Below are 15,362 nucleotides of genomic sequence, written 5' to 3' on the forward strand. Positions count from 1 at the left end.
AACCTGAGACCCTTCCTATAACATGAGATGGGAATATCCAACTCCTTCCCATTCCAATCCTGAGACCCTTCCGATAGCAGAGATGTGATATCTCAATGCTTATACCAAACCTGAGACCCTTCCTATGGCATGAGATGTGATATCCAACTCCTTGCCATTCAAATCCTGAGACCCTTCCTATAGCATGAGAAGGGATATCCAACTCCTTCCCAATCCAATCCTGAGACCCTTCCGATAGCATGAGATGTGATATCTCAATAACAGGAGATACGTCCTATAACATGAGATATGATATCCAAATCCTTCCCCTTCCAAACCTGAGACCCTTCCTTTAGCATGAGATGTGATATCCAAATCCTTCCCATTTCAATCTTGAGACCCTTCCTATAACATGAGATGTGATATCCAACTCCTACCTGTTAGGAAAGATTTCGTTATTGTAGGGAACTTTCCTTCCATGTGGCAACCCCTAAACTTTTTGCTATTGTTTTCAACCTGTTTTCTTGACTTTGCCAGAGAAGTGCAGCCTTCTGCTGTACTCCTCTGGGCTTTCGCTCCTTTCTTACGGGGAAACTGACATGCCCTTAAGACAGTCAGTACCGGGGAACGCTGTTTCCCGTAGTTTCTTTTATCGTGTCGCCATTTTAGTGCAACACGACACAAGAGGGCACTGTAAGCTAAGTTACAGCTCTCTTGGGTCTCTAGCCTTCTACAGACCCTAGACACTCTTATAGGATGGTTTTTGGATCGGTGCAAGTCATTCAGGGACTGGGCTGGTGGCAGCGATCATTTGGTTTATTTTGAGCTCCGTTTGCCGTTCTGAGCACCTTTTTGCCGCGAACACAAAAGGGTGGCCCGGCTACCCAAAATGGCCGGACCACGAGGCTCCTTTGTCTCGTCCACTGTCCGTCTTGCTCCCTTTACCTTCCCCCGGGTCAGGCGACCCGGGGCCTTCCTTATTTGGGCATGTAGTTTCCCGCGAAGCACGGTTGCTTTCGCGGGCTTCTACATGTCGTTTGAGTGCCCCCAGGATGTGGGCTGGGCTGTCTGGTCCCAATACACATCCTGGGTGCCAGAGAGTCTAGGGTGGTGTGAATGCCTGGGACCACTGTGGTCCGTGATTGGTCCACGTATGGTATGTGTGTTGATGAGCGGATCTCCCATTGGCTCCCCTCCGTTTTGGCGCGAAGGGAACCGTGGATAAGAGGGAGCTGGAAACACCACTGCCATGTCGATCTCCTGAGTTCTTACGAACCCAGGGATACAGGAGCCAAGTATCCTGCGAACACGAGGCTGGACCGAGGAATCACTGGTGACCCCCTGAAGAACTTCTGCTCCTCATTGCTGTCGTCCGGTGAAGCCCTTTCCACCTAAGATCGAACAAGAAGGCCTGTACTGGCGCTTCGACCTATTGGAATAGCAGGACCAGCTATTCCCGGCACCTTCATCAACTCCTGCTGTAAGCCTTCGGAAGTGTCTCTGGGCCATCCAGTTGACTGACCAGCTTACTAAGGAGGCCTGCTCTGTAATCGCCGACAGGTTGGGTGGTATTCTGAGTCCGGGGCATGCTCACACGCTTCGTTTGCGTAGCAGTCCTAAGCTAGAGGTGAGCGGTGCTCGTTTGGCTTGAATACACCCGGCCGTCCCGTTGCCCTGCGGTGGCGACAAAACTGTGCTTGTTTCTTCGATCGGGACGTCTTTTTACTCTGCACGACGACGAGACGTTCCCTGCTCTTCAGAACCTGCCAGAAGCTGCATCTATCGAGGAGAAGCTCGGGCCTGCTTGCTTCGGGGACCGGTGAGTAGATTAGCTAGGATCTGGTCGCCCTCCTGCAGTGCCCTTTGCTTTTCCCCGCTGTGAATACAGCACCCCTTGTCCGTACTCGCGCCCTGCTTCTGCCTCACAGTGGAGGCTGCGCTAGAGTCGCGGACCGTGTTCTCCTTCATTAGAGCTCCCTACAGAGCTGTTCAACGTCCTCCGAAGAGCTTCACCTTCTGCCCATTGGCACCGGCGTGTGCAGGTACTTTTGAGCGCTAGGCTCCACTCTTCGTAGGGATTGGACTACCATCCAGTTAGGGGCCTCAGAAGGCGGACATATCACACGCATTGGTTCGCACTGCCTGTTTTCCTTCCCCTGCAGGTGGATAACATATTTCGTGCTGCTAATGCTGTGAAACTGTGTATTCTGTATATATATTGGGTGGATAGTGTATGTGTTGGTTTAATATCGTTGTATATTGCTGCTTTTACTGTGGTTATTAGTTTCAAGGCCTTATAATAAATGTGTATCTATTTTTGATATAAACAACTGTTTGGAGTAGTTTGTAAGCGCTCTTGCTTTGTGTGCTCATTGCGGGCTTTCAGTCACCCTCACCCCTCTTGAGACCTAGTCTTGACCGCCGCGATCGCTACCTTGATTGGTCTGGCTTGTCCAGAGGTTACCCTGTTCCAAGTAATTAGGTTGGCCTTCTGAACCTCTGCGCCACCAGGACAGAGTTCAGAAATCCGTCTTAACAAATTGGTGTACAGCGGTGGGATACGACTGAAGGTATCCAGTGTTGCGCACGAGCTAAGGCGTTTTCAGGTTATTCCAACCAGGACACGCAGTAAAGTATTGAATATAACGTTAAAAAGGCCATAGTCCTATCGACAGTATGGAAACGAATACTTTATTAACCTTAAATGCTTCGAAATCTGAAACATTGAAGAAGATGTGTGCGGAGAGAGGGGTTTCCTCTCAAGGCACTAAATTGGAAATGATCCAGAGAATCGTGGCGTGGCAAGAAGCGCAGCTTGACGCTATAACTTCCGAGGACAGTGCAGAAGGTGGTGGGGCTGCTCTCACTGGCAGAACCGACGGTTCTGCCGCTGCACTGATCCATCACGACCACGAGGACAGGGAGGATGTAATGTCTAATGTTTCCTCTGCCAGTATTTGTTAGGAAAGATTTCGTTATTGTAGGGAACTTTCCTTCCATGTGGCAACCCCTAAACTTTTTGCTATTGTTTTCAACCTGTTTTCTTGACTTTGCCAGAGAAGTGCAGCCTTCTGCTGTACTCCTCTGGGCTTTCGCTCCTTTCTTACGGGGAAACTGACATGCCCTTAAGACAGTCAGTACCGGGGAACGCTGTTTCCCGTAGTTTCTTTTATCGTGTCGCCATTTTAGTGCAACACGACACAAGAGGGCACTGTAAGCTAAGTTACAGCTCTCTTGGGTCTCTAGCCTTCTACAGACCCTAGACACTCTTATAGGATGGTTTTTGGATCGGTGCAAGTCATTCAGGGACTGGGCTGGTGGCAGCGATCATTTGGTTTATTTTGAGCTCCTTTTGCCGTTCTGAGCACCTTTTTGCCGCGAACACAAAAGGGTGGCCCGGCTACCCAAAATGGCCGGACCACGAGGCTCCTTTGTCTCGTCCACTGTCCGTCTTGCTCCCTTTACCTTCCCCCGGGTCAGGCGACCCGGGGCCTTCCTTATTTGGGCATGTAGTTTCCCGCGAAACACGGTTGCTTTCGCGGGCTTCTACATGTCGTTTGAGTGCCCCCAGGATGTGGGCTGGGCTGTCTGGTCCCAATACACATCCTGGGTGCCAGAGAGTCTAGGGTGGTGTGAATGCCTGGGACCACTGTGGTCCGTGATTGGTCCACGTATGGTATGTGTGTTGATGAGCGGATCTCCCATTGGCTCCCCTCCGTTTTGGCGCGAAGGGAACCGTGGATAAGAGGGAGCTGGAAACACCACTACCATGTCGATCTCCTGAGTTCTTACGAACCCAGGGATACAGGAGCCAAGTTGTTAGGAAAGATTTCGTTATTGTAGGGAACTTTCCTTCCATGTGGCAACCCCTAAACTTTTTGCTATTGTTTTCAACCTGTTTTCTTGACTTTGCCAGAGAAGTGCAGCCTTCTGCTGTACTCCTCTGGGCTTTCGCTCCTTTCTTACGGGGAAACTGACATGCCCTTAAGACAGTCAGTACCGGGGAACGCTGTTTCCCGTAGTTTCTTTTATCGTGTCGCCATTTTAGTGCAACACGACACAAGAGGGCACTGTAAGCTAAGTTACAGCTCTCTTGGGTCTCTAGCCTTCTACAGACCCTAGACACTCTTATAGGATGGTTTTTGGATCGGTGCAAGTCATTCAGGGACTGGGCTGGTGGCAGCGATCATTTGGTTTATTTTGAGCTCCTTTTGCCGTTCTGAGCACCTTTTTGCCGCGAACACAAAAGGGTGGCCCGGCTACCCAAAATGGCCGGACCACGAGGCTCCTTTGTCTCGTCCACTGTCCGTCTTGCTCCCTTTACCTTCCCCCGGGTCAGGCGACCCGGGGCCTTCCTTATTTGGGCATGTAGTTTCCCGCGAAACACGGTTGCTTTCGCGGGCTTCTACATGTCGTTTGAGTGCCCCCAGGATGTGGGCTGGGCTGTCTGGTCCCAATACACATCCTGGGTGCCAGAGAGTCTAGGGTGGTGTGAATGCCTGGGACCACTGTGGTCCGTGATTGGTCCACGTATGGTATGTGTGTTGATGAGCGGATCTCCCATTGGCTCCCCTCCGTTTTGGCGCGAAGGGAACCGTGGATAAGAGGGAGCTGGAAACACCACTACCATGTCGATCTCCTGAGTTCTTACGAACCCAGGGATACAGGAGCCAAGTATCCTGCGAACACGAGGCTGGACCGAGGAATCGCTGGTGACCCCCTGAAGAACTTCTGCTCCTCATTGCTGTCGTCCGGTGAAGCCCTTTCCACCTAAGATCGAACAAGAAGGCCTGTACTGGCGCTTCGACCTATTGGAATAGCAGGACCAGCTATTCCCGGCACCTTCATCAACTCCTGCTGTAAGCCTTCGGAAGTGTCTCTGGGCCATCCAGTTGACTGACCAGCTTACTAAGGAGGCCTGCTCTGTAATCGCCGACAGGTTGGGTGGTATTCTGAGTCCGGGGCACGCTCACACGCTTCGTTTGCTTAGCAACCCTAAGCTAGAGGTGAGCAGTGCTCGTTTGGCTTGAATACACCCGGCCGTTCCGTTGCCCTGCTGTGGCGACAAAACTGTGCTTGTTTCTTCGATCGGGACGTCTTTTTACTCTGCACGACGACGAGACGTTCCCTGCTCTTCAGAACCTGCCAAAAGCTGCATCTATCGAGGAGAAGCTCGGGCCTGCTTGCTTCGGGGACCGGTGAGTAGATTAGCTAGGATCTGGTCGCCCTCCTGCAGTGCCCCTTGCTTTTCCCCGCTGTGAATACAGCACCCCTTGTCCGTACTCGCGCCCTGCTTCTGCCTCACAGTGGAGGCTGCGCTAGAGTCGCGGACCGTGTTCTCCTTCATTAGAGCTCCCTACAGAGCTGTTCAACGTCCTCCGAAGAGCTTCACCTTCTGCCCATTGGCACCGGCGTGTGCAGGTACTTTTGAGCGCTAGGCTCCACTCTTCGTAGGGATTGGACTACCATCCAGTTAGGGGCCTCAGAAGGCGGACATATCACTCGCATTGGTTCGCACTGCCTGTTTTCCTTCCCCTGCAGGTGGATAACATATTTCGTGCTGCTAATGCTGTGAAACTGTGTATTCTGTATATATATTGGGTGGATAGTGTATGTGTTGGTTTAATATCGTTGTATATTGCTGCTTTTACTGTGGTTATTAGTTTCAAGGCCTTATAATAAATGTGTATCTATTTTTGATATAAACAACTGTTTGGAGTAGTTTGTAAGCGCTCTTGCTTTGTGTGCTCATTGCGGGCTTTCAGTCACCCTCACCCCTCTTGAGACCTAGTCTTGACCGCCGCGATCGCTACCTTGATTGGTCTGGCTTGTCCAGAGGTTACCCTGTTCCAAGTAATTAGGTTGGCCTTCTGAACCTCTGCGCCACCAGGACAGAGTTCAGAAATCCGTCTTAACAAATTGGTGTACAGCGGTGGGATACGACTGAAGGTATCCAGTGTTGCGCACGAGCTAAGGCGTTTTCAGGTTATTCCAACCAGGACACGCAGTAAAGTATTGAATATAACGTTAAAAAGGCCATAGTCCTATCGACAGTATGGAAACGAATACTTTATTAACCTTAAATGCTTCGAAATCTGAAACATTGAAGAAGATGTGTGCGGAGAGAGGGGTTTCCTCTCAAGGCACTAAATTGGAAATGATCCAGAGAATCGTGGCGTGGCAAGAAGCGCAGCTTGACGCTATAACTTCCGAGGACAGTGCAGAAGGTGGTGGGGCTGCTCTCACTGGCAGAACCGACGGTTCTGCCGCTGCACTGATCCATCACGACCACGAGGACAGGGAGGATGTAATGTCTAACGTTTCCTCTGCCAGTGTTGATGGGGAGGCTATGCTTGAATTCAAGAAGCAAGAGCTGCGGTTTAGGCAGCAGGAGCTTGAATTCAGCATAGCCAAACTGAAAATCGACCAGGCAGAAAAACAAAAAGACAGGGATCACCAGTTGGAACTGGCCAAGCTTCAGTTCGCAAATGGGTCCAAGGGTCCTGGACATGGTTCTGGGGCTTCCTCTCATCCACGGTTTCCAAAAGATCTGCTCAGTGTGTATGAGGAACGAAATGACATTATGGACTGGTTAAATGCGTTTGAGTATGCATGCGAGGTTCAAGAGGTTGATAATGCGGATAAGATTGCATGGTTACTCAGCAGACTGCCCCATTCTGGTTGCAGTGCCATTATGGAAATGTCGAAGGCTGAGCGCGCTGATTTTGCAATGTTGAAGCAGACTCTCATTTTAAAGTTTGGGAAGACTCCGACCCAATATTTGAAAAGGTTTAGAGAGTATAAGAAAAAGGAAGGTGGTACTTGGGTGTCGTATGTAGCTGAGTCCCTGAAAAACTTGACTGGCTGGGTTGAAGGTTATAAGGTTTCTACCTTCGAAGGCATGATCAATCTGGTCATGCTGGAACACATTTTTGCTTCTTCTTCCCCGGAGCTTAAGCAGCATTTGGCCGATTCGAAGGAGATAGATCCTAAGAAGCTGGCCATTGCAGCAGATTTATGGGTGTCACATCGAGTGTCCCATAAGGACAAAACTCATCCTGGTAAGCAGGAAGAAGGGAAAAAGTCCAAAGATGTGGAGGGTGGGGAATCTGCTAAATCTTCTTCCCATAAGGGCCACAAAAAGAAAAATAAGGGTAAGCCATCCGAGAACTCACAGGGTAGTGGAGGTTCGCCTCCGAAACAGAACTCTGGTTATAATAAGCCTCCCTACGTAAACAGACCCAATGGGGCTTGTTTTTCTTGTGGAGCAACTGACCATGTGAAGGGGGATCCCCGTTGTAAGGTTAGACCTTTGGGGGTCCACTCCGCTAATCTGGCCTTCTCCTCCTACGAGGAAGAAGAGATTACAGGAGCATCCTTCTCCTCAGACTCATTTCCCAGCGGAATAGAGGCTGAGGTAGTTTTAGTGTCCCTGGGTTCCTGGGAGCCTAAAGTCGCAGAGGCGTATGCTAGGATTCCGGATAATACCAAGCACTACTTTAAAGACAGTGTGCTGATCAATGGAGTGGATACTCCAGCTCTTAGGGATAGTGGGTGCAGTCGAACTGTAGTGGATTCTACCTTGGTAGACTCAGAGGAAGTTGCCAGAGCTACTCTGATGCCCACTAAGTTGGCTGACGGCCCCCTCCGTATGTTTCCCGTGATCCCTGTTAATCTAACTTTAAATGGTACAGCAGTTAGGATTCCAGTGAGCATTCAGAGAAACGTCCCGGGAAAGGTCTTGTTGGGCAATGATCTCAGAGCTCTAGGGCTCGTAGGAGACACTGCCGAAAGACCCTACACACGGTCTCAAGCACGGGCAGCATTGGCCAAGTCCAATACGCCGCCCCAGCCGAAGGGGAAACCCAAGGCGAAAGGAGTCAACAAGTCCCGACGGGGGAAAGAGAATATTCCCCCGAACTCGCCTACCACTGCGGTGGAGGGAGTTGGTCAATCGCCCGAGCCTGACGAGGAGGTGGCGATGCCTGAAGTGTTCGACCCCAACGACCATCCTGAACTAAAAGACTTGTTAGTTGAAGGAGGTCCTGATAGGGACGACTTCAGTAAGGGCCAACGTGAGTGCCCATCTCTGGAAGGCCTAAGGAGACAGGCCTGCTCCCAGCTTGAGGGTGAACCTCCTGGGAAGCATCGGATTTATTGGGAAGGTGGACTCCTGTACAGTGAGCCCACAGAGTCTACAGAAGGAGACCATAGGAGGTTGGTGGTTCCCCTTTCTGTTAGACCCTTCCTCCTGCAGTTGGCGCATGAAGTTCCCCTTGCTGGTCACCTTGGAATGAAGAGGACCAAGCAAAGGTTATCTATGCACTTCTACTGGCCCAAGATGGGGGTGCAAGTAGAAAGTCACTGCAGGAGTTGTGCCTCCTGCCAGTTGTCTGGTAAGGTTGGCGCGACAATCCAAGCTCCGTTGGTACCGCTCCCAGTTGTGGGGGTACCATTTGAAAGGGTAGGGATCGACATCGTTGGTCCCCTTGACCCGCAAACATCCTCAGGCAATAGGTTTATCCTGGTGCTGGTCGACCATGCAACCAGGTATCCTGAGGCCATCCCATTAAAGACTGTAACTGCCAAGTCAGTTGCAAAAGCGTTACTCGGCATATTTACTAGGGTTGGCTTCCCTAAAGAAGTTGTGTCAGATCGTGGCAGCAACTTTATGTCGAAGTATATGCAGGCTATGTGGAAAGAATGTGGGGTCACCTACAAGTTCTCTTCTGCATACCACCCCCAGACCAATGGTCTGGTGGAGCGTTTCAACAGAACGCTAAAGAGCATGATTGGGGCTCTGGAGGAGCCCCAGAGGAGGAAATGGGACCTTCTTTTACCATGCTTGTTGTTTGCCTACAGAGAGGTACCACAGGAGGGTGTTGGCTTCAGCCCCTTCGAACTTCTGTTCGGTCATCCCGTACGGGGACCCTTAGCCATCGTCAAAGAGGGATGGGAGATGCCCACTCCCCCTGTTACTACCAATGTAGTTGACTATGTGCTAGGGCTCAGAAAACGGATGGTACTCCTGATGGGCTTGGCTAGTGAAAAGTTGAAGGCCGGACAAGCGCTGGTGAAACATTGGTACGACCAGAAAGCTTCCTTAATTCACTTTACCCCTGGTCAGCAAGTCCTGATCATGAACCCTATAAGGCCTCGCGCTTTACAGGACAAATGGTCAGGCCCTTACACAGTGGTGGAGCCCCTGGGTGAGGTGAACTATTTAGTGGACCTTGGAAGGCCTGGACAGGCTCCAAAAGTGTTCCACGTAAATAGGCTGAAGGCTTTCGTCCCAAGAGTCGAAATCGCAGCACTGCTACTGGCGTCAGACGTTGAGGAAGAGGAGTCAGAACCTCTTCCCGACCTGTTCCAAAGCGGTCCTTCAGATAGCTCCGTTGAGGGTGTCCGAGTGGCCCCTCACCTGACTTCTGATCAGCAGGCTGAGGTGAAAAGTTTGCTTAGGCAGTTTTCCCCCCTGTTTTCACAGTCGCCTGGTTTGACACCTTGGTGCAAACATAACATTGACACAGGAGACAGTGTACCTACCAAAAGTAGGGGATACAGGATGTCGGATAAAGTACGGTCTTATATTAAGACCGAGGTCAACAAGATGTTAGACCTTGGGGTGATTGAACCCTCTAGTAGTCCTTGGTCCAGTCCTGTGGTTCTGGTTCCAAAAGCAGGCACTTCTGAATTGAGGTTCTGCGTGGATTACAGGGCTCTGAATGCTGTCACCAAGACAGACGCTCACCCCTTGCCTCGAACTGACGAGCTGGTGGATACCTTGGGTGCCTCCAAGTACCTCAGCACGTTTGACCTGACTGCGGGCTATTGGCAAATAGCTTTAGCAGAACATGCCAAGGAGAAGACAGCATTTTCAACTCCCGACGGGCTTTACCAATTCCGGGTAATGCCGTTCGGATTGAAGAATGCACCTGCCACTTTCCAGAGGCTTGTGAATCATGTGTTGAATGGGTTGGACGAATTCTGTCTTGCATATCTGGACGATATAGCAGTTTTCAGTGCCACCTGGGAAGACCATGTGAAACACCTCGGGATTGTGCTCCAGGCTCTTCAGAAAGCCCACTTGACCATAAAGGCGAGTAAATGCCAGATTGGACAAGGCTCAGTGGTTTACCTTGGGCATGAAGTAGGTGGAGGAAGGATACAGCCTCTCCCCAGTAAAGTACAAGCAGTACAAGACTGGCCTACCCCCACTACACAAACCCAAGTGAGAGCCTTCTTAGGACTCACGGGTTATTACCGCAATTTTATGGCAGACTATGGCACCATAGCTGCTCCTCTGACTGCCCTCACAACTCCGAAGAAACCCAAGAAGGTAACTTGGACTGACGAGTGTGAGAAGGCCTTCAATGGCTTGAAAGACTCCTTGTGCCAGGCCCCTGTGCTCAGGGCCCCTGATTATCAAAGACCTTTTATCGTGCAGACGGATGCCTCTGACACTGGGATAGGAGCTGTACTATCACAAGTAGATGAGAAGGGTAAGGAACACCCTATCGGTTTTATTAGTCGCCAGCTTAAGGACAGAGAGCTCAGATGGTCCACGGTAGAGAAAGAATGTTTCTCTGTTGTGTGGGCCCTAAGGAAGCTGCGGCCCTACCTCTATGGGACCCACTTCACTGTGCAGACTGACCATAAGCCGTTAAAGTGGCTAATGAACATGAAGGGGGAGAATCCAAAGTTGCTTAGGTGGTCCATAAGTCTACAAGGCTTCGACTTCACTATTGAGCATAGGCCAGGTGTCCAACATAGCAATGCTGATGGGTTGTCCAGAATGTTTTACCGACCTGAACAAGAGACTCATCCAGGGGTGGATTAGTTCCCCCTGTCCATAGTCTGGGAGGGGCGAGTGTTAGGAAAGATTTCGTTATTGTAGGGAACTTTCCTTCCATGTGGCAACCCCTAAACTTTTTGCTATTGTTTTCAACCTGTTTTCTTGACTTTGCCAGAGAAGTGCAGCCTTCTGCTGTACTCCTCTGGGCTTTCGCTCCTTTCTTACGGGGAAACTGACATGCCCTTAAGACAGTCAGTACCGGGGAACGCTGTTTCCCGTAGTTTCTTTTATCGTGTCGCCATTTTAGTGCAACACGACACAAGAGGGCACTGTAAGCTAAGTTACAGCTCTCTTGGGTCTCTAGCCTTCTACAGACCCTAGACACTCTTATAGGATGGTTTTTGGATCGGTGCAAGTCATTCAGGGACTGGGCTGGTGGCAGCGATCATTTGGTTTATTTTGAGCTCCTTTTGCCGTTCTGAGCACCTTTTTGCCGCGAACACAAAAGGGTGGCCCGGCTACCCAAAATGGCCGGACCACGAGGCTCCTTTGTCTCGTCCACTGTCCGTCTTGCTCCCTTTACCTTCCCCCGGGTCAGGCGACCCGGGGCCTTCCTTATTTGGGCATGTAGTTTCCCGCGAAACACGGTTGCTTTCGCGGGCTTCTACATGTCGTTTGAGTGCCCCCAGGATGTGGGCTGGGCTGTCTGGTCCCAATACACATCCTGGGTGCCAGAGAGTCTAGGGTGGTGTGAATGCCTGGGACCACTGTGGTCCGTGATTGGTCCACGTATGGTATGTGTGTTGATGAGCGGATCTCCCATTGGCTCCCCTCCGTTTTGGCGCGAAGGGAACCGTGGATAAGAGGGAGCTGGAAACACCACTACCATGTCGATCTCCTGAGTTCTTACGAACCCAGGGATACAGGAGCCAAGTATCCTGCGAACACGAGGCTGGACCGAGGAATCGCTGGTGACCCCCTGAAGAACTTCTGCTCCTCATTGCTGTCGTCCGGTGAAGCCCTTTCCACCTAAGATCGAACAAGAAGGCCTGTACTGGCGCTTCGACCTATTGGAATAGCAGGACCAGCTATTCCCGGCACCTTCATCAACTCCTGCTGTAAGCCTTCGGAAGTGTCTCTGGGCCATCCAGTTGACTGACCAGCTTACTAAGGAGGCCTGCTCTGTAATCGCCGACAGGTTGGGTGGTATTCTGAGTCCGGGGCACGCTCACACGCTTCGTTTGCTTAGCAACCCTAAGCTAGAGGTGAGCAGTGCTCGTTTGGCTTGAATACACCCGGCCGTTCCGTTGCCCTGCTGTGGCGACAAAACTGTGCTTGTTTCTTCGATCGGGACGTCTTTTTACTCTGCACGACGACGAGACGTTCCCTGCTCTTCAGAACCTGCCAAAAGCTGCATCTATCGAGGAGAAGCTCGGGCCTGCTTGCTTCGGGGACCGGTGAGTAGATTAGCTAGGATCTGGTCGCCCTCCTGCAGTGCCCCTTGCTTTTCCCCGCTGTGAATACAGCACCCCTTGTCCGTACTCGCGCCCTGCTTCTGCCTCACAGTGGAGGCTGCGCTAGAGTCGCGGACCGTGTTCTCCTTCATTAGAGCTCCCTACAGAGCTGTTCAACGTCCTCCGAAGAGCTTCACCTTCTGCCCATTGGCACCGGCGTGTGCAGGTACTTTTGAGCGCTAGGCTCCACTCTTCGTAGGGATTGGACTACCATCCAGTTAGGGGCCTCAGAAGGCGGACATATCACTCGCATTGGTTCGCACTGCCTGTTTTCCTTCCCCTGCAGGTGGATAACATATTTCGTGCTGCTAATGCTGTGAAACTGTGTATTCTGTATATATATTGGGTGGATAGTGTATGTGTTGGTTTAATATCGTTGTATATTGCTGCTTTTACTGTGGTTATTAGTTTCAAGGCCTTATAATAAATGTGTATCTATTTTTGATATAAACAACTGTTTGGAGTAGTTTGTAAGCGCTCTTGCTTTGTGTGCTCATTGCGGGCTTTCAGTCACCCTCACCCCTCTTGAGACCTAGTCTTGACCGCCGCGATCGCTACCTTGATTGGTCTGGCTTGTCCAGAGGTTACCCTGTTCCAAGTATTTAGGTTGGCCTTCTGAACCTCTGCGCCACCAGGACAGAGTTCAGAAATCCGTCTTAACACAAGTATCCTGCGAACACGAGGCTGGACCGAGGAATCGCTGGTGACCCCCTGAAGAACTTCTGCTCCTCATTGCTGTCGTCCGGTGAAGCCCTTTCCACCTAAGATCGAACAAGAAGGCCTGTACTGGCGCTTCGACCTATTGGAATAGCAGGACCAGCTATTCCCGGCACCTTCATCAACTCCTGCTGTAAGCCTTCGGAAGTGTCTCTGGGCCATCCAGTTGACTGACCAGCTTACTAAGGAGGCCTGCTCTGTAATCGCCGACAGGTTGGGTGGTATTCTGAGTCCGGGGCATGCTCACACGCTTCGTTTGCTTAGCAGTCCTAAGCTAGAGGTGAGCGGTGCTCGTTTGGCTTGAATACACCCGGCCGTTCCGTTGCCCTGCGGTGGCGACAAAACTGTGCTTGTTTCTTCGATCGGGACGTCTTTTTACTCTGCACGACGACGAGACGTTCCCTGCTCTTCAGAACCTGCCAGAAGCTGCATCTATCGAGGAGAAGCTCGGGCCTGCTTGCTTCGGGGACCGGTGAGTAGATTAGCTAGGATCTGGTCGCCCTCCTGCAGTGCCCCTTGCTTTTCCCCGCTGTGAATACAGCACCCCTTGTCCGTACTCGCGCCCTGCTTCTGCCTCACAGTGGAGGCTGCGCTAGAGTCGCGGACCGTGTTCTCCTTCATTAGAGCTCCCTACAGAGCTGTCCAACGTCCTCCGAAGAGCTTCACCTTCTGCCCATTGGCACCGGCGTGTGCAGGTACTTTTGAGCGCTAGGCTCCACTCTTCGTAGGGATTGGACTACCATCTAGTTAGGGGCCTCAGAAGGCGGACATATCACAAGCATTGGTTCGCACTGCCTGTTTTCCTTCCCCTGCAGGTGGATAACATATTTCGTGCTGCTAATGCTGTGAAACTGTGTATTCTGTATATATATTGGGTGGATAGTGTATGTGTTGGTTTAATATCGTTGTATATTACTGCTTTTGCTGTGGTTATTAGTTTCAAGGCCTTATAATAAATGTGTATCTATTTTTGATATAAACAACTGTTTGGAGTAGTTTGTAAGCGCTCTTGCTTTGTGTGCTCATTGCGGGCTTTCAGTCACCCTCACCCCTCTTGAGACCTAGTCTTGACCGCCGCGATCGCTACCTTGATTGGTCTGGCTTGTCCAGAGGTTACCCTGTTCCAAGTAATTAGGTTGGCCTTCTGAACTTCTGCGCCACCAGGACAGAGTTCAGAAATCCGTCTTAACAAATTGGTGTACAGCGGTGGGATACGACTGAGGGTATCCAGTGTTGCGCACGAGCTAAGGCGTTTTCAGGTTATTCCAACCAGGACACGCAGTAAAGTATTGAATATAACGTTAAAAAGGCCATAGTCCTATCAACAGTATGGAAACGAATACTTTGTTAACCTTAAATGCTTCGAAATCTGAAACATTGAAGAAGATGTGTGCGGAGAGAGGGGTTTCCTCTCAAGGCACTAAATTGGAAATGATCCAGAGAATCGTGGCGTGGCAAGAAGCGCAGCTTGACGCTATAACTTCCGAGGACAGTGCAGAAGGTGGTGGGGCTGCTCTCACTGGCAGAACCGACGGTTCTGCCGCTGCACTGATCCATCACGACCACGAGGACAGGGAGGATGTAATGTCTAACGTTTCCTCTGCCAGTGTTGATGGGGAGGCTATGCTTGAATTCAAGAAGCAAGAGCTGCGGTTTAGGCAGCAGGAGCTTGAATTCAGCATAGCCAAACTGAAAATCGACCAGGCAGAAAAACAAAAAGACAGGGATCACCAGTTGGAACTGGCCAAGCTTCAGTTCGCAAATGGGTCCAAGGGTCCTGGACATGGTTCTGGGGCTTCCTCTCATCCACGGTTTCCAAAAGATCTGCTCAGTGTGTATGAGGAACGAAATGACATTATGGACTGGTTAAATGCGTTTGAGTATGCATGCGAGGTTCAAGAGGTTGATAATGCGGATAAGATTGCATGGTTACTCAGCAGACTGCCCCATTCTGGTTGCAGTGCCATTATGGAAATGTCGAAGGCTGAGCGCGCTGATTTTGCAATGTTGAAGCAGACTCTCATTTTAAAGTTTGGGAAGACTCCGACCCAATATTTGAAAAGGTTTAGAGAGTATAAGAAAAAGGAAGGTGGTACTTGGGTGTCGTATGTAGCTGAGTCCCTGAAAAACTTGACTGGCTGGGTTGAAGGTTATAAGGTTTCTACCTTCGAAGGCATGATCAATCTGGTCATGCTGGAACACATTTTTGCTTCTTCTTCCCCGGAGCTTAAGCAGCATTTGGCCGATTCGAAGGAGATAGATCCTAAGAAGCTGGCCATTGCAGCAGATTTATGGGTGTCACATCGAGTGTCCCATAAGGACAAAACTCATCCTGGTAAGCAGGAGGAAGGGAAAAA

This window comes from Ambystoma mexicanum, chromosome 13, assembly GCF_040938575.1.
Source record: "Ambystoma mexicanum isolate Mex_15411 chromosome 13, UKY_AmexF1_1, whole genome shotgun sequence".
NCBI lineage: Eukaryota > Metazoa > Chordata > Amphibia > Caudata > Ambystomatidae > Ambystoma > Ambystoma mexicanum.